The 25,056-nt window shown below is 43.0% G+C and overlaps 1 pseudogene across 1 annotated transcript in view; it reads right to left on the bottom strand.

The window, feature by feature from the left end:
* Positions 1 to 25,056, bottom strand: part of LOC129560655 (ankyrin repeat domain-containing protein 26-like) — a 38,364-nt pseudogene that overhangs the window by 803 nt on the left and 12,505 nt on the right. The window contains exons 6-12 of the transcript XR_016035425.1: positions 20,063 to 20,279; positions 18,704 to 18,887; positions 14,371 to 15,326; positions 7,113 to 7,282; positions 5,413 to 5,639; positions 2,555 to 2,659; positions 608 to 717 (exon numbers count right to left, since the gene is read on the bottom strand). The product of XR_016035425.1 is annotated as an ankyrin repeat domain-containing protein 26-like (transcript). The remainder of the gene's footprint in view (positions 1 to 607; positions 718 to 2,554; positions 2,660 to 5,412; positions 5,640 to 7,112; positions 7,283 to 14,370; positions 15,327 to 18,703; positions 18,888 to 20,062; positions 20,280 to 25,056) is intronic.

The following is a 25,056-nucleotide window of genomic DNA, read 5'->3' as shown; positions in this document are numbered from 1 at the left end:
CATTCACCCAAGAAGACAGGCTTGGCCAGGGCGGCCTAGGAGCCCCTGCGTGCTAAATCGCTTCAGTCGTGTCCGACTCTGTGCCACCCTGTGGACTGTAGCCCACCAGGCTCCTTTGTCCATGGGATTCTCCAGATAAGTAGACTGGAGTGGTTGCCATGCTGTCCTCCAGGGGATCTTCCCGACCCAGGGATCAAACCTGCAGCTCTTATGTCTCCTGTACCGGCGACATAGCTCCTCTTTTCCACTAGCGCCACCTGGGGAGCCCCTGGCACAGGGCAATCCCAGGAACTACGATTCTGCTCCCAGAATCTGCTTCAGCTGCAACAGAGCCAGGAGCTGTGGCTTCCCAGCACAGGGCAAACAAGGAGGTCTGGCCTCTGCACCAGCCTCCGGACATGGGGAGGGACCCTGCTCCCTCCCGTTATTAGCTACTCCTTCCGTCCTGCCTCCTTCCGAAGGGGGTGGAGGCAGAAAGTCAAGGTCATGCACATTCCCTGCACACCTCTGTCCCGCTGAGCGTGCTCACTATGGGCAGATGTGTATGCAGATGTGTCTCAGCAGCAGGAAGTTCCCCGATCTCTGTGGCCTCCCTCAGTCCCTTGACCTTGGTCTCCAGCTGGATCTTGAGTTCTTGGTGATGCTCCTTCAGCTGTTCCAACGTGATCTCTGTTTTTATACTCGCTGGGGCGGAATCACCCACGAACGTGACGGTGACTGAAAATAAGAAGACGTGTCCATTGATGTTCTGCCCAGGACACCACGGGACCCGATCCAACCTCCAAGCCGACCCTGGAGGAAGCACAGCCTTCTGTGGGCCCTTTCTAACAGAGGAAGGCGGCACTGGTGCTCAGAGGCCACGGGCCGGGGACTGTCTGCTGTGCCAAGTTCTCCAAGTTGGCATTTTTACAGATCAGCATTTCGAGTCTTTGCCAGAACACAGGTCACTCAAAGGTAGAAACGAGGAGGAGGCCTCCTGCCAGACATGTGAAGCTACATGGGGCCCACGCCTGTCCCTTTGACCACGGCAGGCACACAGAGGGGCAGGGACCACAGGAAAATGTGACCAGGGCTCAGACAGCACTTCAGGACGAGGCGTGACAAAGACACGTCTTCAAGCTCTGTTTCAGCGTCCTCCTTTTTTCAGAGGCCCTCGCCGCTCACTGTTACATCACATAAAACACGAGGGGGTCTCAAGGAAAATGTCACACAAACTAAGCTGTCGTGGACTGAGGCTCCGACAGATCATAGGGAGGGGGTGGGAGCTACACCTGGTCCCGAAGATCCTCCCCACCAGCAACATCACCTGTCTTTACAGCTTATCGAAAAGAGGTGCCCGTGGACCCACAGCACGTGTGGCCAGCCCTCCTGGGCCCAGGTGACCCCACGCCACACGTGGTAGGGGGCACACTCAAGGCTTGATTCAGAATGCGAGTGTGGCCACTGCTGGGGTTTCATCCATGCCAGAGGATGGGCTCGAAAGTGAAAGGCACAGACACATCCTGACCTCTTGCCTGCTCTTTTCAGTTCCCTAATTGTTTTCCATGAAAAAGAAGCACAGACTTGGCAACATCTGGCCGAGAGAACTCGGGATAAGCATCTTAGGAAAGATAGCATCCCATCGCCCTGACAACAGGAAGCTGCCGCCTGGGTCAGGAGTGGCCCCGGTTGGATGCACGGCCAGCCGGGTCTCCACCACCCACGTGACCCCTGCACCACAGTGCTGCTGTCCTGACCACCCCTCCTCCCTAGAAGGGGCTGATAGACGCGCCACGGCCAGATGGGGGCGAGGGGAAGAGAAAAGGCCCAGCTGCGAGAGCGCTCTGGCTGCATCGGCGCCAACACAAAGCTCAGGGCTCCCTCCAGTGCTACGACCCAGAGCCTTCTGGCCACCGCACCCGGGGCGCAGGTCCTGGCTCTCAACAAGGGCCACACACTCCTTGCAGCTCAGGCCAGTTCAGAGAAAAAGACAATCGCCCCCTTCCCGGTGGCCACATGGGCCCCTGACACTCATCGAGGGATGCGATGACATCAGCCACACGCCAACAACCCCTGGCTGAGGGCAGCAGAGCTGTGGCTCGGGGGCCAGCAGAGTCCACTGCTGCAGGTGCAGGTGAGGACCTCCCTGAGCGACCAGGTGCACAGGAGACCCACCCGTCTTCCCTCAGAGGCCCCCGAGGAAAGCTGACACGGCCTGCCCTTGTCAAAGCCATCACAGGCAGTCCCCCATCACCCCCCACCCGTATCTCCTTCCATCCCCCCTGCCTTAGGAGGCTCACAGGGGACACACCTGCCCTGAGGTCACAGCAAGGTCATCGTAACCTTCACCACTTACTCTGTCCAGGCAGTAGGACCTTCATCCTCCTCCATCTCCCTTGGGGCTCTGGGTTGCCAAAACACATGGCCTCAGATGGGATCCTTCTCCCACACCAGTGGTCCAAAGGACTTGTGACCCCCTTGGCAGTGGCCTGGCCCACCACCCCGTCCCTGGGGCAGGAGCACTCTACCCACCACCTCCCAACAGACCCACCATCTCCAAGCACCCAGCGCCTACCTGCCGGGCCGTGTCCTGGGGGCAGGTGGCCATGCCGACTCAGGCCGTCTGTGCCTGCAGGCCTTCCCGGGCCGCCTGCAGCTCGTCGTTGCGGTCCTGCAGGTCCTGTGGGCAGAGCCAGACAATTCCTCCAGACACTGCGGCCACCAGACCCAGGAGTGGGGCATGGGGCCGGCGCCCGGGGAACAGTTTAGGCCCCAGCAGATCGTATCCCGACTTCCAGGACGGGGCACCGACACTACACCCGGGCACCAAACGGCTCCGTGAGCGACAAGGAGCGAGAGTCATTTCCCAACGTCTTATGCCTGGCACCACCTTCCATCCCTGGATACACAGAAGGGACTCGGGGTGGGGGGGAAGTGCAGTGAAAGTGAGACATGGAGAAAATACAGAGACCTTTTAACACCTGAAACCACAAGAGTTTGGGGGAAAATGCTCATAAGGTGTAGGGGAGATTCGGGGGAACGGGAGACTTAAGAGGAAGGGTCTCTGGGACCTTCCTGGTGGCACAGCGGTTAGGACTGAGTGCTTTCCCTACAGGGGACTCGGGTTTGCTCCCTCGTTAGGGAACTAAGATCCTGCAAGCTGCATAGCACAGAGGGAAAAATAAAAGAGAAAGGGTCTCGTTTGTAACAAGCATCATTTATCCACCCAAAGAATCAAATAGAACTCAACAAGCCCACTTGGTCACCTGGCTTTTACAGGCCAGCGTTGAGGAACAGACAAGTCACAGCTGCAGGGCCTCTGGCCACTCTTTAGCTAAACAGTTGTCTCCATTTTATAGAACACAGTTCCACGCAGAAGTTTTTTTTTTTTAAAGAAAAGTTGCTTTCTTTGAAGAAAATACTTTTTGTAAGGTAATAAGAGTCATTGATTTACTCAAAGTTCCTCATTCTACAAAAGAAGTAACAAAGCCAATGGCCTTCTTACTGAGTCCTATGCCAGCTACTTCCTCAGATTAAGAGAAAACACACAGATTTTTAACTATAACAGAGACAAAATGAATATGTAAATCCTTCTTATATATTTAAACAATGCTTGTGGCATGGCATGACATTACTTTCTAACTAAATTATGTGCTTTAAGTGAAAAAATAAGAATAAATCAATATCAAACTCCTATCTGTAGCAGTTGATACAGTTAATTTAGAAAGGATATTTTTAAAAAACAGGACAGGGGACTTGAAGGAGAAAATCTTTATTTGAATCAAGCAGGCCAAAACTGAAGAGATTCATCCCTAAAAGGATGTTCATTTCCTCCAGATGAAAACTGGTTAACTAAAATCAGTCAAGAATGAATTATCCACATTTTGGGTTATTTAGAACAAAATTTAAAACACAGAACAGACCTCTCTTTACTGTCTAATATACTTCTATCCAAGCTCTCATCATTAGTTGGTATATACAAAAAGTATGAGTGTAATCTCAATTATAATCTAAATCTGGTCAGAAATTACAGCTGAACTTCATTTCCTCAGCCTGAAGTTTCAAGAGGAGACTTATACTCCTACCCTCCACATGAGAAGAGAGGAGATTTATCTAACAGGTGCGTTTGGGACAAGGAACTAAGAAGTGCTTGCTTGGTTCCAAATCTCTTCTTTGAAAAGAGGTTATGTGCCCACAGCACCGTGAACTTGGGTTCTGCAGCAGGCAGCCTGCTCCTGGGATAGGGGTCAAGCATTTGCTTCCTCCTCTTAGGCCTGCGTGGGCAAGTATCTGACATGGGATGAAGTGTCTGGAGGTCCGCGGTGACTGCACAGCTAAAGCACATCCTCCAGGTTCATGGCTCTCAAGTACTAAGACCCAACGTAGCTCCAGTGCCATCGAAGAAATCTTAGATTGCTCTTCTATGATGGTAAGAAGCCAAATGAGAAAACAGGTTAAGACTGCATTTAACAAGGGCTACTTTTCTCTGCATCACCAACATCATGAAAACACCATCAAAACCATAAACCCGTGTGCACTGACTGAAATGGATATTTTAATCACAGTGATTACACAACGGAAACTAGTTGCAATTTAAAGACTCCCCATCATTGCTATCTCAGTCATCATTCAGCCAGGTCATGTCAAGACAGGGACAAAAGTGAGCTTCATTTACAGGTTTTAAATATTTAACTACTAACTTATAAACATTCTACAAATGCTCGGCAAGATATGTTTCAGAAATGTAAATCAAAATTCTCTAAAGTAAAATAGCAATTAAAGATGTGCTCTAGTATAAGAAAATAACAAAAAAGTTAGCCTAAAACCAGAAATTAATCTTTTGATTAAGTATTACAAGTTTGTTTAATTCATAAAAAGGATTTATCTAGGATTCCTTCAAATAAAAAACATCCATATGTTGTTAGTGTTTAGATGCCAGTTGGTCACTTATGCTTGCTGCTGCTGCTGCTAAGTCACTTCAGTCGTGTCTGACTCTGTGTGACCCCATAGACGGAAGCTCACCAGGCTTCCTGGGATTCTCCAGGCAAGAACACTGGTTAGGGGTAGAAAAACTGTGGTGGGAGCAGCAGAACCTGAAAATGATTATGAACCACTGCCAAAGTGAAATCAATTAGAAAGTTAATCAAACTTCTGAAAGTATACTTTCGGTTACTAGACAATCAGATTTCATTTCTAAAGTAGAATTTCAATGCAGCTTTTCAAGAAATTTAAGATTTTAAGAAGTATCTTTTAAAAACGAGACATCTAGGACAAAAACATCATTAAATGTCTCCTTGATCATCACGGTTGATTATGGTTTTACTTAGGGCGCATAAGTCAAAAAAGAACAACTCAGAAGTTCACCAAATTAAAAACAAGGATCATTTATATCACAAATCTGAAACCCAATGAAAAAAACAAAATAGAACTAACCTTGGTCAAGTAAGTCTCCATGCTGTCATTTGAAGGGCGTGGAATTGAGGTAGAAAACCCCACGTTTGCTCTAGAAATAAGATTTGCATTGAACCCTGAAGTAGGATTGAAATTTCCAACAGAAGAGGGCTCCAGGACCGGCCTCCTGCTAAGAGTGCTGAATAAAGATCTGTTCTGCTGCTTCTCCACCTCGTTTGGTGCTGATCTCTTCCAGCTTCTCATTAGTCCTCGGGAAGATGGAAAGCAACGATTTCATTCATGTTTCCCTAAATGACTGGCATTTTTAAAGTTGCCATATAGTAAATGGAATTCTCATTAAACTGTTTGAACACCGAAGACACAGAGCACACCTGTAATCAATGACAGTTGTAATCCTGTTCTAAACAAGTACCCATGAGTCTGGGGCTCCTCAAGTAACAAGTCACAGTTGGGAGAGAGGAAGGGCATCAAGAGAGAAAGGGAGGTGGCCTCACAGTGACACTTGCTGCCTCTGGGACACACCTGCCTCCAGGAAACAGTTCAGGGATGAAGAAACACACTATCCCAAGAAGCCATTTTCAAGTGCTTCCTTTCACCACCCTTGTACAAACGTTCCACTCATGACCTCTGAGAAATTAAGCATTTGGCTCTGAGGTATCACCTAGAGCCACAATCTCAAGGCGGGGATGAGAAAGTCAATGGGTGAGACTGAAGAGAGCTAAAACAGCCCCAGGAACAATGACAAGTATCCCGTGCTTTTCCAAAGTTCACTTTATGTTACTTCACTTCTACGAAGAGCCTATGTCAGCACCTCTTTCTGATGGTCCAAAAAAAAAAAAAACCAATTTCTGGTCTCATTTAAAAAGCCAAAACTCTAAACAGTGTTCAGTGTATGTTTTACAGGGAGAGGCATCGCGCTCCTCAAGCAGGGAGACCAGCCCCACCGAGCTCCTTCCCCGGAAGCCACAGCCCACATCCCAACATCAAGTCTCCACAGCCCTGAACCCTGTCTGAGCACCTGTGCTTCCCTTGTGCAATATTCACTTTATGCATCAACTAGCAGAACGTGCCCTCGGGTATCTGCTTCTTTGCTGTATGCTGTTTTGGCTTAGGCTTCCTAGTAATGCTCTGCTTTCAGCCCTGGACTAGGCACTGCAGGTGCGATCTGCCCTTTCCATTCTCCACACATTCCCTCAGTCAGGTCACTACATTACTTTTAGCCACTTTGTGATTTACCCTGCCTTTAATCCATGTGTTGCTGCTAAGTCACTTCAGTCGTGTCCGACTCTGTGCGACCCCATAGACGGCAGCCGACCTGGCTCCGCCATCCCTGGGATTCTCCAGGCAAGAACACTGGAGTGGGTTGCCGTTTCCTTCTCCAATGTGTGAAAGCAAAAAGTGAAAGTGAAGTAGCTCAGTCGTGTCCGACTAGTAGCGAGCCCATGGACTGTAGCCCACCAGGCTCCTCTTTCCATGCGATTTTCTAGGCAAGAGTACTGGAGTGGCTTGCCATTTCCCCCTATTTCATAAGTATGCTTTGACATAGCGTGGAAAAACTTGATACAGTACTAATAGTTTGTCTTCAGGCGCCCCCTTAGCAGTGACCATCTAGTTAGCTTTCACTTCCTATTAATCTCATGTACCCCACTCTATAACAATTAGGCTTTAGAGACAAATTAATGAACTAAATTTAGTTTTTGTGATTCTGTGTTTTGACTTACTTGTCTAGTTTATCTTGCAATGACTTTCTAACTTCACATTCTACTAGGTAGAGTTGCTTATATTTTTCCAACTCAGCTTTATTAGAATCTTCTTGCAAAGTTTTCATTTTGGAGAGTTCAGATTCCAAGTCTTTAATTCTGAGTTTTATCTGTTGAGATCCAGCTTGTGTCTAAGGCAAATTGAAAAAGAAAACAGTTTTAAAATAATCATTAACCTGGAAAATTATACTTGTTCCCTTTAGTTTTGAGTCAGTGATTCAGAGAGCGATTTTAAAGGTGAAAGAAAAAAAAAAAAAAGCAGGAGTTTAAAACAATTATTGTCAATGTGAAGTGAATTAAATCTGAATTATAAAATTAAAGTGGAATCACTGTCATAGTAGTACTTATATAATCTGATAATTCAAAGAATAAGAGGATCAACTTAAAATTTTAAAAATTGAACAAAACAACTTAAGAATAATTCAAGAGGATGGTGCCAGTTTTAAACCACAATATTTTCTTTTCTTCCTGATGGTCTTGTGTTATATCAATTGGTCTTCTAAGTAAAAGGATTCTCCAGTGAGATTCATTCTGATAGGTCAATTTAGTGATAACTGTGATGGAAACTGTAATATTTAAAGGGAAAACAAGTGTCCCCCTTCCCTCCAGAAATCTACAAAACTAACTGCTCTAAGGGAGGTAAACACATAAACTGTATACATCCAAAATGTAGTATACAGTGAAAGTGAATTCAAGCACATGACAGATCAACAAATTAACCTGCAAAAACAGGTTGACTTTTAATTTCTCTACGAGATTCTGTCTCTCTCTTTCTTCAATCTCCTGTTGATACTGCTCTACTGGACTGTGTTCTATCATATCCATTTCTATATGACTTTTGAGGGTCACGACTTCTTGCTCCAACTTCTTTTTCTTCTCTCTAGTTCTTTACATTTCTTTTGCATTAGCTTCATAGATAGTAACTCCTGTTGAAAAACTTGACTTTTTGCATCCAGGTGCAGACATCTTGAAGATGCAGTTTCCAGCTCTGCTGGAAGGCCAGCAGTCTTCAAGAATAAAATGATGCCATTTGCTAATGAAGAAAGTAGACTGAGTACAGCCTAACCCAAACCCAGGATCAAATAAATACGATGGTATCTGTATTGTAGAGTGTAGGACCAGGGATTACTCAGAGGATCAAGAAAGAAGTTCAAACCACCAAGAGTCACAAAATATATTCTTCACTGTCATCTTTGGCACACAGCAATTGCACTAGATTTTACACTCTTTTATTGTTCTACAATAATATTTTTCTATCTTTCCTCATAAAATGAGTACAAGTCACCTCTCAGTAGAATGCCTCTTACTCCTTCCCCCATCTTAATGTCCCAGGATTTTAAAGAAGTTTGAGGGATACTGCATTGAGTTATCAAGGGCTAAGTTAATAAATGCCTCCCAAAAGAAGACTGTGAGAAGAAGACTCTAAGTAATAAATCTTATAAATATGGACTCTAATCCCATAAGCCTTTTTCTGAAGTACAAAGACTTTTTGCTAATTTGAATTGCATTCCAAAGAGAAATTATTTGCAAAGTGAAAGAAATCCCATTTCCTAACAGTTTACAGAGATGATCATTTTTCTGAACAGCAACAAAAATGCCTCATTCCTGTAATCCTTTTTTACTGTCCATTTATGCAAGACAAGTGCTGTGTATATCAATAAATATTCCCTGGTACACCGATGTATACCTAGCCAAGATTCCCCCTCATGTCAACAGTGTAAAATTAGGGGCTAAACTGTTCCTCACAGACTAGGTAACAAGGGCCGATGTGAAAAAGCTCAATGAGAGCTGGACAGTCAGGAAAGCTCCATGAAGGAGGAGAGACTGGGTGCCAGGTCAACTGTAAAGACAGAAAGGACAGTCTGAGCAAGAGCCAGGAAAAGGTGAAATCAGTCAGCTAACTCTGAGGATAAGATTCAACCACAGGGAAATACAAACATGTCCACACAGAATCATGTAAATCAGTGTTCACAACAGCATTGTTACTAGCCCCATCAAGTGGCTTAGCTTACTGCTGACAACCAACAGAAATGGAAGAGCTGATGCATGCTATCACGTGGATGAACTGTGAAAACATGACGTCAAACGAGAAAAGCTAATCCCAAAGGAGCACAGACTGCATGATTCCATTTATATAAAATACTGAGAACAGGCATGTCTACAGAGACAGATATGAGACTGCGGGTGGCTCGGGGCTGAGGGAGATGGGGGGCCACGGGTGGTGGCTAAGGGATGCAGGGTTTCCTTTAGGGGGTGATGGAAATGCTCTAAAATTGACTGTGGTCACGGGTTACACCTCTCTAGACTAAGAGATACTGAACTACACATGTTGAGTGGGTGAATTCTATGATATGTCAATTATATCTCAATAGCTTTTCAAAAAAAATCCAATGGCAGGATGCAGATAATCTTAATTCTCTAGTTTGGATGTATGTATTCTACACCATCTGAGTGCCTCCATGCTTTTACCATATATTCAAAATGAAAAGGAAAGAATGCAGTGCCTAAACTTCAACTGGTTTGCATAATACCCTTTCTGCACAAGTTATTCTGAAATCCATGAAATAAATATATACAGAACTCTACAGCCATTCACAAAAGGGAAGATAAGAAATGATACTTTTTCTGAACGTTCCATTAAGCTCCTATTATCCTCTGATTTTATTCTGGCTTACCTCGTCATGGTAATGCAGCTACCACTTTAAAAAGCATTGTTTCAAAGAAAAAAAGAAAGGCTCTCAACTTGTGAACAATGAGGCACAATTCTCAACTTTCCTAAGGGTAAAAAACATGAGAAAAAAATAATGCAAATGGCAGGATGAAAGAGTTTAAGAAACTAGTGCATTATAAAGATAAGAAAAGTGTAGTAAGTTACTTGTAACAAAAATACAGAAGAAAGCTGACCATGAAAATGGGTGTCCTAAAACACTTTATTCTACATATTAACTGTCAACATGTTCAATTTCGTACACACCTGACTTATGAGTTGACGGAGCTGTAGTAGTTTAACATTGTTCTTTAAATCCTGGGCTGCAGCTTCTAAGTGAGCGCAGTAACATGCCAGGACTTTCAGTGACGCCTCCAACATAGACTGCTTTGCCACAGTGTCAGCCAGCTCTTGCAGAAGTTGTCTCACAACTGCCTAAGAAGATGCTCTGTCACTGAGTTTATCAAGTCACTCTATTATTATGTTAATAGATAACTCCAACATGTGTACTTTGAAAATTATCACCACAGACAGCAACTCACCTTCTTTTTCCTCCTCACTGAATCTGGTTACAGACACAGAAGGGGCCACCCTCCAGCCTTCCTGATATTAAGTTACTCAGACAAAGGATGCAGCCCCACTGGCCACTCCCTGCCCCTCCCAATATGTCTGCAGAGCTTCAACACCTCGTGTCCAGAAAGAAATGAGTGTGTAGTTCGGACAAGTGGTGGAAAAATTTTCCACACTGTGGAAACATTTTCCCTTTTCTTTTTTTCATTAGAAGCTTTGATTAACTCAGAGATCGTCACATATTCCAACCAGTGCTCAGATCTTTCGAATAGAGTCCCACCTCAGCAGAAAAATGAGGCCATTCCCATGTTGCTTATCTATTTTATATCTAGTAGTATGTCTATGTTAATCCCAAACCCTAATTTATCCCTCCTCCCCACCTTTGCCCTTGGCTAACCGAGAGGCCCTCCTGGAGAGGACAGGGAACTCTACTCAATATTCTGTAGTCACCTACTTGGGAAAAGGAAATGAAAAAGAATGGATATATGTGTATGTATAACTGAATCAATTTCCTGTGCAACTGAAACTAACACAAAATTGTAAATCAACTATATTTCAATATACAGTTCAGTTCAGTCACTTAGTTGTGTCCGACTCTTTGCTACCCCATGAACCACAGCACGCCAGGCCTCCCTGTCCATCACCAATTCCCGGAGTTCACTCAAACTCATGTCCATCGAGTTGGTGATGCCATCCAGCCATCTCATCTCTGTCGTCCCCGTCTCCTCCTACCCCAGTCCCTTCTAGCATCAGACTCTTTTCCAGTGAGTCAACTCGTCGCATGAGGTGGCCAAAGTATTGGCGTTTCAGGTTTAGCATCAGTCCTTCCGATGAACACCCAGGATTGATCTCCTTTAGAATGGACTGGTTGGATCTCCTCGCAGTCCAAGGGACTCTCAAGAGTCTTCTCCAGCACCACAGTTCAAAAGCATCAATTCTTTGGGGATCAGCTTTCTTCACTGTCCAACTCTCACATCCATACATGACCACGGGAAAAACCATAGCCTTGACTAGATGGACCTTGGTTGGCAAAGTAATGTCTCTGCTTTTTAATATGCTATCTGGGCTGGTCATAAATTCCCTTCCAAGGAGTAAGCGTCTTTAAATTTCCTGGCTGCAATCAGCATCCGCAATGATTTTGGAGCCCCCCCAAAAATAAAGTCTGACACTGTTTCCAGTGTTTTTCCATCTATTTCCCAAGAAGTGATGGGGCAAGATGCCATGATCTTAGTTTTCTGAATGTTGAGCTTCAAGCTGACCTTTTCACTCTCCTCTTTCACTTTCATCAAGAGGCCTTTGAGTTCCTCTTTACTCTCTGCCATAAGGGTGGTGTCATCTGTATATCTGAGGTTATTGATATTTCTCCCGGCAATCTTGATTCCGGCTTGTTCTTCTTCCAGCCCAGCGTTCCTCATTATGTATTCTGCATATAAGTTAAATAAGCAGGGTGACAATATACAACTTTGACATACTCCTTTTCCTATTTGGAACCAGTCTGTTGTTCCATGTCCAGTTCTAACTGTTTGCTTCCTGACCTGCATACAGGTTTCTCAAGAGGCAGGTCAGGTGGTCTGGGATTCCCATCTCTTTCAGAATGTTCCACAGTTTATTGTGATCCACACAGTCAAAGGCTTTGGCATAGTCAATGAAGCAGAAATAGATGTTTTTCTGGAACTCTCTTGCTTTCTCCATGATCCAGCGGATGTTGGCAATTTGATCTCTAGTGCCTCTGCCTTGTCTAAAACCTGCTTGAACATCTGGAATTTCACGATTCACATATTGCTGAAGCCTAGCTTGGAGAATTTTGAGTATGACTTTACTAGCGTGTGAGATGAGTGCAATTGTGCAGTAGTTTGAGCATTCTTTGGCATTCCCTTTCTTTGGGATTGGAATGAAGACTGACCTTTTCCAGTCCTGTAGCCATTGCTGAGTTTTCCAAATTTGCTGGCATATTGAGTGCAGCACTTTCACTGAAATCAGATTGATTATATTCTTTGCAGCCAAAGATGCAGAAGCTCTATACAGTTAGCAAAAACAAGACCAGGAACTGACTGTGGCTCAGATCATGAACTCCTTATTGCCAAATTCAGACTTCAATTGAAGAAAGTAGGGCAAACCATTAGACCATTCAGATATGACCTAAATCAAATCCCTTATGATTATACAGTGGAAGTAAGAAATAGATTTAAGGGTCTAGATCTGATAGAGTGCCTGATGAACTCTGGACGGAGCTTCGTGACATTATACAGGAGACAGGGACCAAGACCATCCCCATGGAAAAGAAATGCAAAAAAGCAAAATGGCTGTCTGAGGAGGCCTTACAAATAGCTGTGAAAAGAAGAGAAGCGAAAAGCAAAGGAGGAAAGTAAAGATATAAGCATCTGAGTAGCAAGGAGAGATAAGAAATCCTTCCTCGGTGATCAATGGAAAGAAATAGAGGAAAACAACAGAATAGGAAAAACGAGATCTTTTCAAGAATATGAGAGATATCAAGGGAACATTTCATGCAAAGATGGGCTCGATAAAGGACAGAAATGGTATGGACCTAACAGAAGCAGAAGATATTAAGAAGAGATGGCAAGAATACACAGAAGAACTGTACAAAAAAAGATCTTCACGACGAAGATAATCATGATTGCGTGATCACTCACCTGGAACCAGACATCTTGGAATGTCAAGTCAAGTGGGCCTTAGAGAGCATCACTACGAACACAGCTAGTGGAGGTGATGGAATTCCAATTGAGCTATCTCAATATACAAGGAAAATGAAATTTAAACATTGAGGTTGCTCCCATGGCCTTCAAGGAGCCTTGATAACCTGGCCTCTACCTGCCTCCAGACCTCAGCCCCTACAACCCTCTCTCTAACTCACTCCATTCCTGCTGCTCATGAATCCTGTCACCCTTCATTTTCAGAGGACACACTTGGATTCAAATGGTAGTAATTGATCCTTAAAATGAGAATTATGTGCAAATTGTTTGTAAAAATGTTCTAGTTCAGTTCAGTCGTTCAGTCGTGTCTGTCTCTTTGCGACCCCACGAATCACAGCACGCCAGGCCTCCCTGTCTATCACCAACTCCCGGAGTTCACTCAAACTCATGTCCATCGAGTTGGTGATGCCATCCAGCCATCTCATTCTCCGTCGTCCCCTTCTCCTCCTGCCCCCAATCCCTCCCAGCATCAGAGTCTTTTCCAGTGAGTCCACTCTTCGCATGAGGTGGCCAAAGTATTGGAGTTTCAGCTTTAGCATCAGTCCTTCCAGTGAACACCCAGGACTGATAGCAGTGGGAAGATTAAATCAAGAATAGTTTTGCTAAAGCTCACCCTCTGAGTCCCAAATTATGAGTTAATAATAAGCAGATACATCTGAAGAGTTGAGAGGATTTAAGAATAAATTATTCAAGGCTGAAATGTTTCCAACATTAACTCAAACTGACCTGAACTAAAATAAAATTGTACCAACAAATATAACAAAAAGCTATGAAAAGCTACTGAAGCCAAAGGAAGAGATTTAAAATATAGCCTGGGGGAAACCTGGAATTGACTGTCAAGGTAATCCATGTAACTGAAGCTGAATTTGGAAATATTCATTTCAGGTTTGAGCATTTCATTTATCTGCTTCATCATGATACTGACATGTGGCAACATAAAGATTGAAATTATTACCTTAATAGTAAGGTCTATGTCTATGTTAGCAATTTAGAACCGAATCTCTTAACATTTCATAAACGACACGATGTCCCTACTCAAAGTGAAGCATTTCTTCGGTCTAATTTTTATTTGCTGGATACATGGTATGCTTTTAGGCTGGTTGAGAGACCATAGATTCACAGCCTGTGTATTTTTTATATTCAACTAGATTCAACATTTCGCCAGAATCAAGAATCACTTTGAACTTTCTTTCAGGAAGGCTGAGAATTATTTCTCCTTCTGGATACTCACTTCTCCTTCTGCTTTCTCGTTTTCGTACTGATCCATTCTCTCTTTTAAATGATTCCATTCGTTGATTAACTCCCTGTTTCTTTCCTCCAGCATCAGACCTCGTTTCTCACGTTTGTCCTGAAGCTTTCTCACGATCCGCTGAAACTGGTCTTGGATGCTGATGACCGTCTTCTCTTTCCTGTCGGCTCTGTTTCGTGCATCATCGAGCTGCTGTCAGAGCAACATGTTTCACTCTGGAGTTGACATAATCTCTCCTCTAAGGATTCCTGCTATCCAAGGTATGTATTCACTTTGCCTTGTTCGTTCGGATACATGTGTTCAGTTTCCTGCTTTTGACACTCTGCTTGACTTAGGTCTCTCTGGACACGTTCTAACATCAAAGTCTTTTCTCGAAGATCATCTCTCGTGTGATGCAGCTTGATTTTCAGCTTATTGAACTTACTTTCCGCTGTAGATAGTTGCTGGGAAAGCATCTCGTTGTTATCTTTAAGATGAGCCACATCGGACTTCATTTTGTCCTGCAAGCATAACCACTCTTCTTTTGCTCTCTGGAAGGCCAGTTCCAGACCTCTCTTTGATGTCTGACCATGCTCATGATCGTGTAAGGCAGCAGCCAGTCTAGAACGGCAGGATTTCATTTCCGTTTCCAGCCTTTGTTTGCTTTCTTTTTCGTTCTCCAGCTTCGAGTTTAGCTTTGTATTCTCAGCTCTCAGAGCATTAAGCTGGCCTGGAAAGTGGGATATAGTCTTTGTTAACATTTCCTCATGCAGTTTTATTGCCTTTTGAAGATCCTCATAGTTTACTTTGAGCATTTCAATGTACTCCAAATAGTTTTCTTCCTTTTCCCGGTGCTGAGTTTTCAGTGCGTCTCTTTCCAGTCTTAGCACAGCAGTTTCATCCTGCAGCATGTGGTTTTTGCGCAACAGGTCTTTTGCTTCTTCACAACTATCAGAAACCTGAGTGAAACAAAGGAGATTTTTAGCTAGTACTCAATAAATTGACATTTCATGATTTCCTCTGAAATGAAAGACTAACCTCTATGTTTATACAATGAAAAGACACCAAGGGTGTCTCCAACAGGAAAAAAATAAGGTTCAATACAATCCTCAGACTTTATACAAGCAGAAATTCCCAAAGGTTCAAAAATTTAATGGACGACAATGAATCCACGAAAGTCACAAAGAAATCCCAAGAGACTTTTCAAGAAGCTCCGACCTGGAGAGGATTCCTCTCTGAACTACAACAAACCCAGAAGGCTTAAAAGATTCATAGATCTGACTACACTTAGAAATTGCATCTGATGTGGAATATTTATATAATGGAAAACTAGCAAGCCATAAAAAAGAATGAAATAATGAGATTTGCAGCAACAGGGATGGACCTAGACACTATCACCCTAAGTGATGTAAGTCAGTCAAGACAAGTATATCATACTGCTTATATGTAGAATCTAAAATGAACCTATTCACACAGCAGCAAGAGACTCATAGACACAGAAAACAAACTTATGGTGATCACAGGGGAAAGAGGGGTAGGGGAAGGGATACATTAGGATGTTGGGATTAACATATACACACTAGTAGAGATAAAATAACCAACAGAGATCTACTGTACAACATAAGGAACGACACTTAATATTCTGCAAGAAGAATCTGAAAAGGAATACGTGTTATGAATGTGTGTGTGAGTGTGTATGTGTATTAGTCACTCAGTCATGTCCGACTCTTTCGACCCCACAGACTAGCCTGCCAGGCTCCTCTGTCCACGGAATTTCCCAGGCAAGAATACTGGAGTGGGTAGCCATTTCCTTCTCCAGGCTGCTGCTAAGTCGCTTCAGTCGTGTCCGACTCTGTGCGACCCCAGAGACGGCAGCCCACCAGGTTCCCCGGTCCCTGGGATTCTCCAGGCAAGAACACTGGAGTGGGTTTCCATTTCCTTCTCCAATGCGTGAAAGTGAAAAATGAAAGTGAAGTCGCTCAGTCGTGTCTGACTCTTAGAGACCCCATGGACTGCAGCCTACCAGGCTGATCCATCCATGGGATTTTCCGGGCAAGAGTACTGGAGTGGGTTGCCATTGCCTTCTCCACCTTCTCCAGGGATCCTCCCAACCCAAGGATTGAACCCAGGTCTCCTGCATTGCAGGCAGATTCTTTACAGTCTGAGCCAGCAGGGAAGCCCCATTTATATAATATACACACACATATCCATATATCTCTGAATCACTGTGCTGTACACCTGAAACTAACAGAATATTGTTAATCAACTATAATTCAATAAACAGCACCACTTGCTAGGTTTATAAACACTGCATCCGATACCTCCTATACAGCTACTTCACAGTAAGAGGCTTAACTCTGTATAAATAGACTAAATTTTGTACAAGAAGTTTTTCCTTGAGAATATGCTACCTTCTAACATTTTAACAGGCAGTTACAAGAATTACACCTATTGACAACTGTACTAAGCACTTTGACAAACATCACTTAACTCATTAGCTGTAATGATTCTGGAAAGGAAAGACTTAAACATATGAGGAAGCTGCAGCTTTTCTGCCAGGTCTGTGGACTCTACTAGGCCTCTTACATCCAACCACGTGTCTCTAGGACAAACACATCAATACAAAACAAGCCTCCTATTTCATTCATGGTACAGACACTAACGGTAAATAAGGTAAAATTTAGAGAGCTCTTAGAAAACTATGAGATTATTTGCTGCTGCAGTAACTTTCATTATCTCTCTATAATGTTTAAAATATTAAGATGGGGAAAATACAATGAAAAACACTTAATAACTATCACTAAATATATATTATGCGTATCTATCACTGTTTTCAAAAGTTCCCTGTACCGAAATAGGACAATAACAGAGCAGAGTGCTCATTTTCTCACAAGTAGAAGAATGACATCCAAAATGTGGTCTCTGAATTGCCTATAGTTTCCTCCTTACCATCAGGGGAAGTGATAAACTAACCTAATGAGCACCTGAGGAAGTGAAATGATTACCAAAACCCAGAATATCTATTATTAGTAGCAAGAGTTCATCCGCCTTGGTGTGAGGGGGCACTTTTATAAGTTTATTTTAAAGAAACAACTTTTTAAAGTGTTCAAAAGTGTTTTCACAACGGATGTCGCAGTTTTTACAAAATGAAAAACAGTACGTGATGTGAAAAGGTCATTGATAGGGTACTGGTTAAAGAAATGACAGTGGAGCCAAGAACAGACTCTGATTTAGACACTGAAGGTGACAACGTGCATGGAGTGACAGACACGTTCACCCCAAAGCAGAGGGACTTTGTCAGGTAGTGTAGTTGATGGTGGACCACACACGGTCTTCCTTGCCTAAACCACCATCAGGGTCCCAGCTCCTCCGAGAGAGTCACAAAAGATTTGAGATCAATTTCTATGGAACATATTAAAGGCCTCTCCTTGGATGAGACCATCGCATGTCACTACCTGACTGCTCTAGACAAATGGATTTGAATGACAAATACTACTTTCCTGAGCTCTTCAAGAGAGCTTTTCGTTGTGGGAGATCTGCTGCTAGGACCTCGGGGATGGGACCCAGTCCGTGTTTGAGAGGGACATCGGGTGTGGGAGCAAATTCCTCTCCTCTAAGATGCCCCTCGAGAACTCTGCAGAATGAAGGACAACCAACTTCAAGAGTGTCTGGTTTCTACCAACTGCTGGAAAAAAATCCCTGCACCTCTCGAGGATGCCAGTTAACACCTGTCCTTGAGGACTCTACTGTGAGGGAGAAGGCAGCTGGGAAAGCTGGAACCAGCTCTGAGCTGTTCATGGGGCAGGTGGACTGGAGGGCTGAAAGACACAGAGGGAGGGGGGTCCACGACCCTTAGCCACCTGCCAGATTGAAGGCCAGAGGCAACCTGATGTAAAATTAGGCACGATGGTCCCCCACAGTGCCCCTTCTCTTCTAGACCTATTTACTCACAAATGGTCCGTCAAGGCTGAAGGATCTGTTGCCTGAGGTGGGCTGAGAGCTTAACCTCCAGTTTCTAGACCATTCTCAACCCTGTGGTTTCTCAGTTTTCTATTCTGTGAGCTACTGACATGACCTCTTCTTCCCTCTGCTCGAAAAGGTGCACCCAGCATGTCAGGATCATACAATTCTTATTTCCGGCCTTGTTACTTTGGGAATTTTGAATTTCTTTTGTTTTTAACAAGTAACCTAAGATTTCCTATAACACTAAATGAAATGACACTAAATAAATGGTACAACACTAAATAAAGTGGTATTTTTTTAAAAGGGGGATATTATAAATAATACTGATGAAATAGTGTTAGAAATTTGAAATTTTCACCAAAGCTTTCTCTACCTGATTCAGATTATTTCTCTCAGTCTTCAGTTTCATTTCCACTGCTCGGAAAGTGAGTTCTAGTTGCTGTTTCACTTCAGCTACTTTACTATATTCGTCTTCTTTCCTTCTTAAGTGCTCCCTCTCTTTTTCGTATGACATATCAGCATTTCTTCTAGTCTCTTCTTCTTGCTTTAAGGCGACTCTGCAAAATTTAAAGCTCTTCTTAGAAAATCATGAGATTATTCACTGCTACAATAACTTTCGTTCCCTCTTCACAGTGTTTAAAATAGTAAACGTGGGGGGAATACAATGAAAAACACATAATAATCGTCACTGTGTTCAGACAGAGGGTAAGAATAAAACTGCATAGAATTTTGTTTTCATCTTCTCTTGAGAAAAATTGCTACTTCATACATCTGCGGGTGGGAATGTAAAGTAATATAAGCCTTCCTAAAGGTCCGTCTAGTCAAGGCTATGTTTTTTCCCGTGGTCATGTATGGATGTGAGAGTTGGACTGTGAAGAAAGCTGATCGCCGAAGAATCGATGCTTTTGAACTGTGGTGTTGGAGAAGACTCTTGAGAGTCCCTTATACTGCAAGGAGATCCAACCAGTCCATTCTAGAGGAGATCAATCCTGGATGTTCATTGGAGGGACTGATGCTAAAGCTGAAGCTGCAATACTTTGGCCACCTCATGCGATGAGTTGACTCACTGGAAAAGACTCTGATGCTGGGAAAGGTTGGGGGCGGGAGGAGAAGGGGACGACAGAGAATGAGATGGCCGGATGGCATCACCGACTCTGTGGACATGAGTTTGAGTGAACTCCGGGAGTTGGTGATGGACAGGGAGGCCTGGCGTGCTGTGATTCATGGGGTCGCGGAGAGTCGGACACGACTGAGCGACTGAACTGAACTGAACTGAAGAATAGTTTAGAAATATAGATCACAGACCTTTTTTAAATTCTCATACTTTAACCAAATAATACGATATTATTAAAGAAAATGTATTCAAAATAATTAGAAAAGTAGAAATCAATTTATAGAAAAGGTGTTCCTTGCAGTATTAAACAGAAAACAGAAAAGTGAAAAACAACTGAAAGTCAATTTGGTAAATATTTAACGGGGTTTCCATTATGGTAGACTTCTGTATGGTCATAAAAATGATGATTTGGAAAAATATACATTAAGTCATTAGAAGCATTCAGTATTAAGAACCTGCTATATTATTTCCAAGAATTTCACACTCCACAATACTTGTGACACTTTCTCCCCTGTAAAATCCGAGAGGATAAGTTAGTCCTTATAACACGTCCACGTCTCTGCAGTATTAAAGGAAACAGCAGTTCAAATATTTCTTTAAAAGCGAGATGTACAGTACCTCAAGCTGATGAGCTCTTGTTTCCGTTCTACTTTCTGATGCTCTGACTGTGATTTCACTTCTTGTGTTTCTTTTGTTCGGAGCCCAGGAATCTGACTTTTCATTTTATAAAATTCTCCTCTAAGTAGTTCAGAGTGGCTTCTTTGGATTCTTTGAAAAGCTACTAATCTTTCATGCTAAAGAATTGTATCCTGAGTGTTGAACAAGCTAACAGAATCTGCATGATGAAGAATACAAAGACAGAAACAAACAAAAAATTGATGTGAGTAATTTTTGAGTATAAAGGACTGTGCCTTTCACGTTCACGCATCCACGCAATGAACAAGTATTCAGTTCAGTTCAGTTCAGTCACTCAGTCGTGTCTGACTCTTAGCGACCCCATGAACCACAGCACGCCAGGCCTCCCTGTCCATCACCAACTCCCGGAGTTCACTCAAACTCATGTCCATCCAGTCGGTGATGCCATCCAGCCACCTCATTCTCTGTCGTCCCCGTCTCCTCCTACCCCCAATCGCTCCCAGAATCAGAGTCTTTTCCACTGAGTCAACTCGTCGCATGAGGTGGCCAAAGTATTGGAGTTTCAGCTTTAGCATCAGTCCTTCCGATGAACACCCAGGATTGATCTCCTTTAGAATGGACTGGTTGGATCTCCTTGCAGTCCAAGTATTAAGTGTCTATAATGTGGAAGACATTATTCTAAGCTCTGCAGATAAAACAGATGCCCCTGGCTCCTGTTTATCTTGAAGTCTAGTAGAAGAGAAAGACAAATAAAATAATTATGAACTCAGATACTCTATGAAGAGACAGTTCTATGATCACATAACAGAACTTGACATAGATTGGGTCCAGGAAACACTTTCCTGGGGAAGAGATGTCACACTGAGAAATGAAGGATGAGCAGGAAGTAGTAAGTAGAGTAGGAAGAACAACACTGTGGACAGTCTCCAGCTGCCGTATGTTGCTAACCAAGACAGAGTGAACAGCTACTGATTGACCTTCCTGAGGGGAGCGAGCAAAAACAAGGCCAAAGACAAAGTACATTAAACAATGATTTTCATGACAAAGGACTTCAGGGAATGAAAGACAATGATCCTGGAAACACAGGAGGATAGCCTAAGGAATGTCCCAGCTCACTGCCTGGAGAGAATTTCCAGGCCCCAACATGGGGAGAAGGAACAGAAGCTGAGTCAGCCAGACTCCCTGACAGGAGGTGATGAAGCTGACAGTCTGGTGAAACCAAAGTGGGCAGAGATCACAGATCAGACCCGAGGAGAGGAGAGAGTGGGACAGAGAGAAAAAGGACCCTGGAGATCTGAGGACGAGCCCCTCGGATATTCAGCAGAGGACCGAACAGCGCCCATCTGGGAGAAACCACCTGAGACCAGGGAGAAACCATCTGAAAAGACTATAGGAGCCTGTGCTCATTCAGTCCCAGGAATTCCATCTATTCTCATGAGCCAGGCTGGAAAAACTTCTCCTTACAGTAGAATGAACGGGGTAGTCAGTAAGGTCTTGCCTCCAAGGCAGGAAATAATCAGCCCTAGCCCCAGCCCCAGGGTCCCTCTGGATACACCTAACAAATCAGAAGAAGCAGGAGCACAGAAGGATCTCTGGAAAACTCTCCATATTTGGAAACAAAATCACACGGATCGAAATAACCCTCGGATCAAAGAGGGAATGAAAAGAAGAATTACAAAGTATTTTGAACTGAAGGAAAATGAGAACGTTAAGACCAGCAGACACTGTAGGAAACTGACAAGCTGATTCTAACATTCATGTAGAAAGAAGGGTAAAAATTAAAACCAGATGAAGCTAGACAACTGTGACCTTTAACCATGCAGCAAAGAGAAATAACTCTTGGGTTACATGATGAGACCTGAAGTTTTAAAAATAGTAAAGAATTAAAGTTGCTGCGCAGACCGAAGTTCCTCAAGGTGGAGTGGCAGGGAAGGAATTTCTGAGATTATTTCAGCTATTCTAGGAGGAAAATGATGCTAACATGACCTTGAGTGAAGGCACAGGAAAGAAGAGTCAGCAGAAGATACAGTGAGTGAGAATGATCATAGGCCTGTGGCTCAGAGTATACATGCACTTTCATGTTCTTTTAATGCAAAACATACTTCTGAGGTGCACAGCACTATAACAGATCCCTGGCTCTAGAGCAGTACTAGAGAAGATGTGCGTATATCACTCTATACGCAAACAGGCTTTCTGTTAATATTTGCACTGCACTCCTACCTTTACGCCCCAAGCCAAGTGGTTCTACTTGCAACACGGAATTTGTAGAGTAAAGCACATCATCATCCTCAGAAACAGTCTCAGAAGACTGAGTTAAGTCAACCAGGTAGTTCACATAATTAATTTGTTCTTTGACCTACACATAAATAATACTGTCTCACAATGTCCTTAAAATATGTGTAAAATAGATTAAGTGTACAGAGATGATAAATCTCTTTATCAAAGCAAAAACAGACACTTCTTAAAAGAACAGGTTTTTATCAAAAGGATAACTTTATCAGTAGTGTTTCTAAATGATGTGTTCAAAGTACAGTTCTCTACAACAAAGGAAGATTTTCTATTTTGCCACTCTTCCTTTTACAAAGTATTTTTTACGAGGATAATATTTTTTAAAGTTCATTTTTTTTGTTTGTCTTTTTACGATACCTTCTTTTCACACGGTGTTTTTCTTGCAGGCCTAAAAAAACAAATGATTCTTTTCAGGCTGATAGTAAATACTCAAAAATGCAAACAATACCTAAACTTTTCTTTTTTAGATAAGCTTTTTACATTGGTAAGTAATTTTCTATAAAAGGATGCAACAGTTAGTAAGAGGAGCATTAAAGGACAAAGAAAATATATCAGTAATAGTAATAAAGCATTACATTTAGATCCAAGGAAAAGGAAAAACATAACGTTACTTGCGTTATGTGATAGAAAGCAGTATACCAGGGTTTTTTGCACCTGTCATTTTCAATAAGAGCTAACTTTTATGGCAATAAAACCTATCTGGGAGATAGTCCTTAAGTCCTTCTAAGAAAGAAACCCATTTTGAATAACTACGATATTAGCTTTCTGAGGACTTCCTAGGCACCTGCTATGCATTATTATAAGCACTTGACATGTCTTAAAGGCATTTTAATCCTCACAGTCATTCTGGGAGATAGGTATAAGAAGAGATGGAGCACAGAAAGGCTGAGGAACTCGCCCAAGCCCACACAGCACATCACCAACAGACCCAGAATTCAAAACCCAGGAAATCTGGCTTCAACACTGCTCTTCCAAAATATGCTGAGAAAGTAATATTGAAAAGTCGTTTTAAGTAACATGATGGCGAATGAATCTACAGCATTATTCCATGTCTAGCTATAACTATAAATAATAATTTCTGAACCTTAAAACATATTTCTCAAAAAATAAAAAGACCAGATGTAGAAACTCCAATACTTTGGCCACCTCATGCAACAAGCTGACTCACTGGAAAAGACTCTGATGCTGGGAGGGATTGGGGGCAGGAGGAGAAGGGACGACAGAGAATGAGATGGCTGGATGGCATCACTGACTCTGTGGACATGAATTTGAGTGAACTCCGGGAGTTGGTGATGGACAAGGAGGCCTGGTGTGCTATGATTCATGGGGTCACAAAGAGTTGGACATGACTGAGCAACTGAACTGAACTGAACTGATAGCTCACTTGGTAAAGAATCTGCCTGCAATGCAGGAGACCTCTGTTTCAGAGGGAGAATGCAGACATCTTGCTAAGAGGTATTTATTGGTATTGGCTGTAGGTTGCATGACAGGAGTAAGCACAAGGTAGATTTTGCCACAAAATCTCAAATTTGGAACCGTCAGAATGATGGTAAGGTCGTGCCCAGGTGGCCCACACCTGAGTGCTCTGGGCTTCTGCATTACCTTCTTTGCTTTCTCTGTTTTCTGGCAGTTGAGACTGGCACAGGTTATGGAGCATGGAATTCCCTACCAGAAACACTGCCGCAATATTCCTCCTTACTTTTATCTATTACGGTCATCTGTCCCAATTCTGTAGATGTTAACTGATTTTTGGTCATTGATTGTGACATCAATGGACACAGATCATCAACTTTCAAATGCCCAGCTCTCTGACAAGTCTCATTACTGAGGCTCAAAGCAGTAGAAGCCCAAGCCGAAAAATGTGAAAACAAAGTCTCTATTTATTAGAATGTGAGTAAGAATACAACTCTGGCTAACCTGCACAAAGTCTTTCTTCAGCGAATCAGCTCCAAGTCCTCCTCTCCCCTGTAACTCACTAGTCTTTCACAGCTTACAGTATCTCACATGTCACTGTCAGTCATGAAGAGATGTAAACTAGTGTGTCTCATTTCTTCTACTTTTCGATTTTCTAGTATTACTGATTTTGATTCACTCCATTTCTGTTACATATTCTGTATTCCATAAGAACTTTTCCAATAATTATTGTTTCAACATACAAATATATTATTCAGAAAATTTATATCTACCTTATTTTACACTTAATTATGCCTTATAATACTGTGTGTTCTAGAGACCTTGGTTTTAAAAACACTTTTAACGAATGCTACTACTTTAATTAATGTTACAAACCTAGACAACATTAAAAAGCAAAGATATCACGTTGTTGACAAAGGCCCATACAGCCCAAGCCATGGTTTTTTCAGCAGTCACGTACGGAAGTGAGAGTTGGACCATAAAGAAGGCTGAGCGCCAAAGAATTGATGCTTTCAAAGAGTGGTGCTGGAGAAGACATCTGAGAGTCCCTTGGACAGCAAAGGGATCAAGCCAGTCAGTCCTAAGGGAAAAATCAACTTTGAATGTTCACTGGAAGGACTGCTGCTGAACCTAAAGCTCCAGTACTTTGGGTGCCTGATATGAAGACCCGACTCACTGGAAAAGACCCTGATGCTGGGAAAGATTGAGGGCAGGCGGAGAAGGGGACAGCAGAGGATGAGATGGTGGGACAGCATCGCTGATGCAATGGATGT

Source organism: Moschus berezovskii, chromosome 20, assembly GCF_049115385.1.
Source record: "Moschus berezovskii isolate FMDL1 chromosome 20, NW_MosBer_1.0, whole genome shotgun sequence".
NCBI classification, from domain to species: Eukaryota; Metazoa; Chordata; class Mammalia; order Artiodactyla; family Moschidae; genus Moschus; species Moschus berezovskii.
Note: the sequence above shows the minus strand (reverse complement) of the source record. Positions and strands in the feature narration are given on the sequence as shown.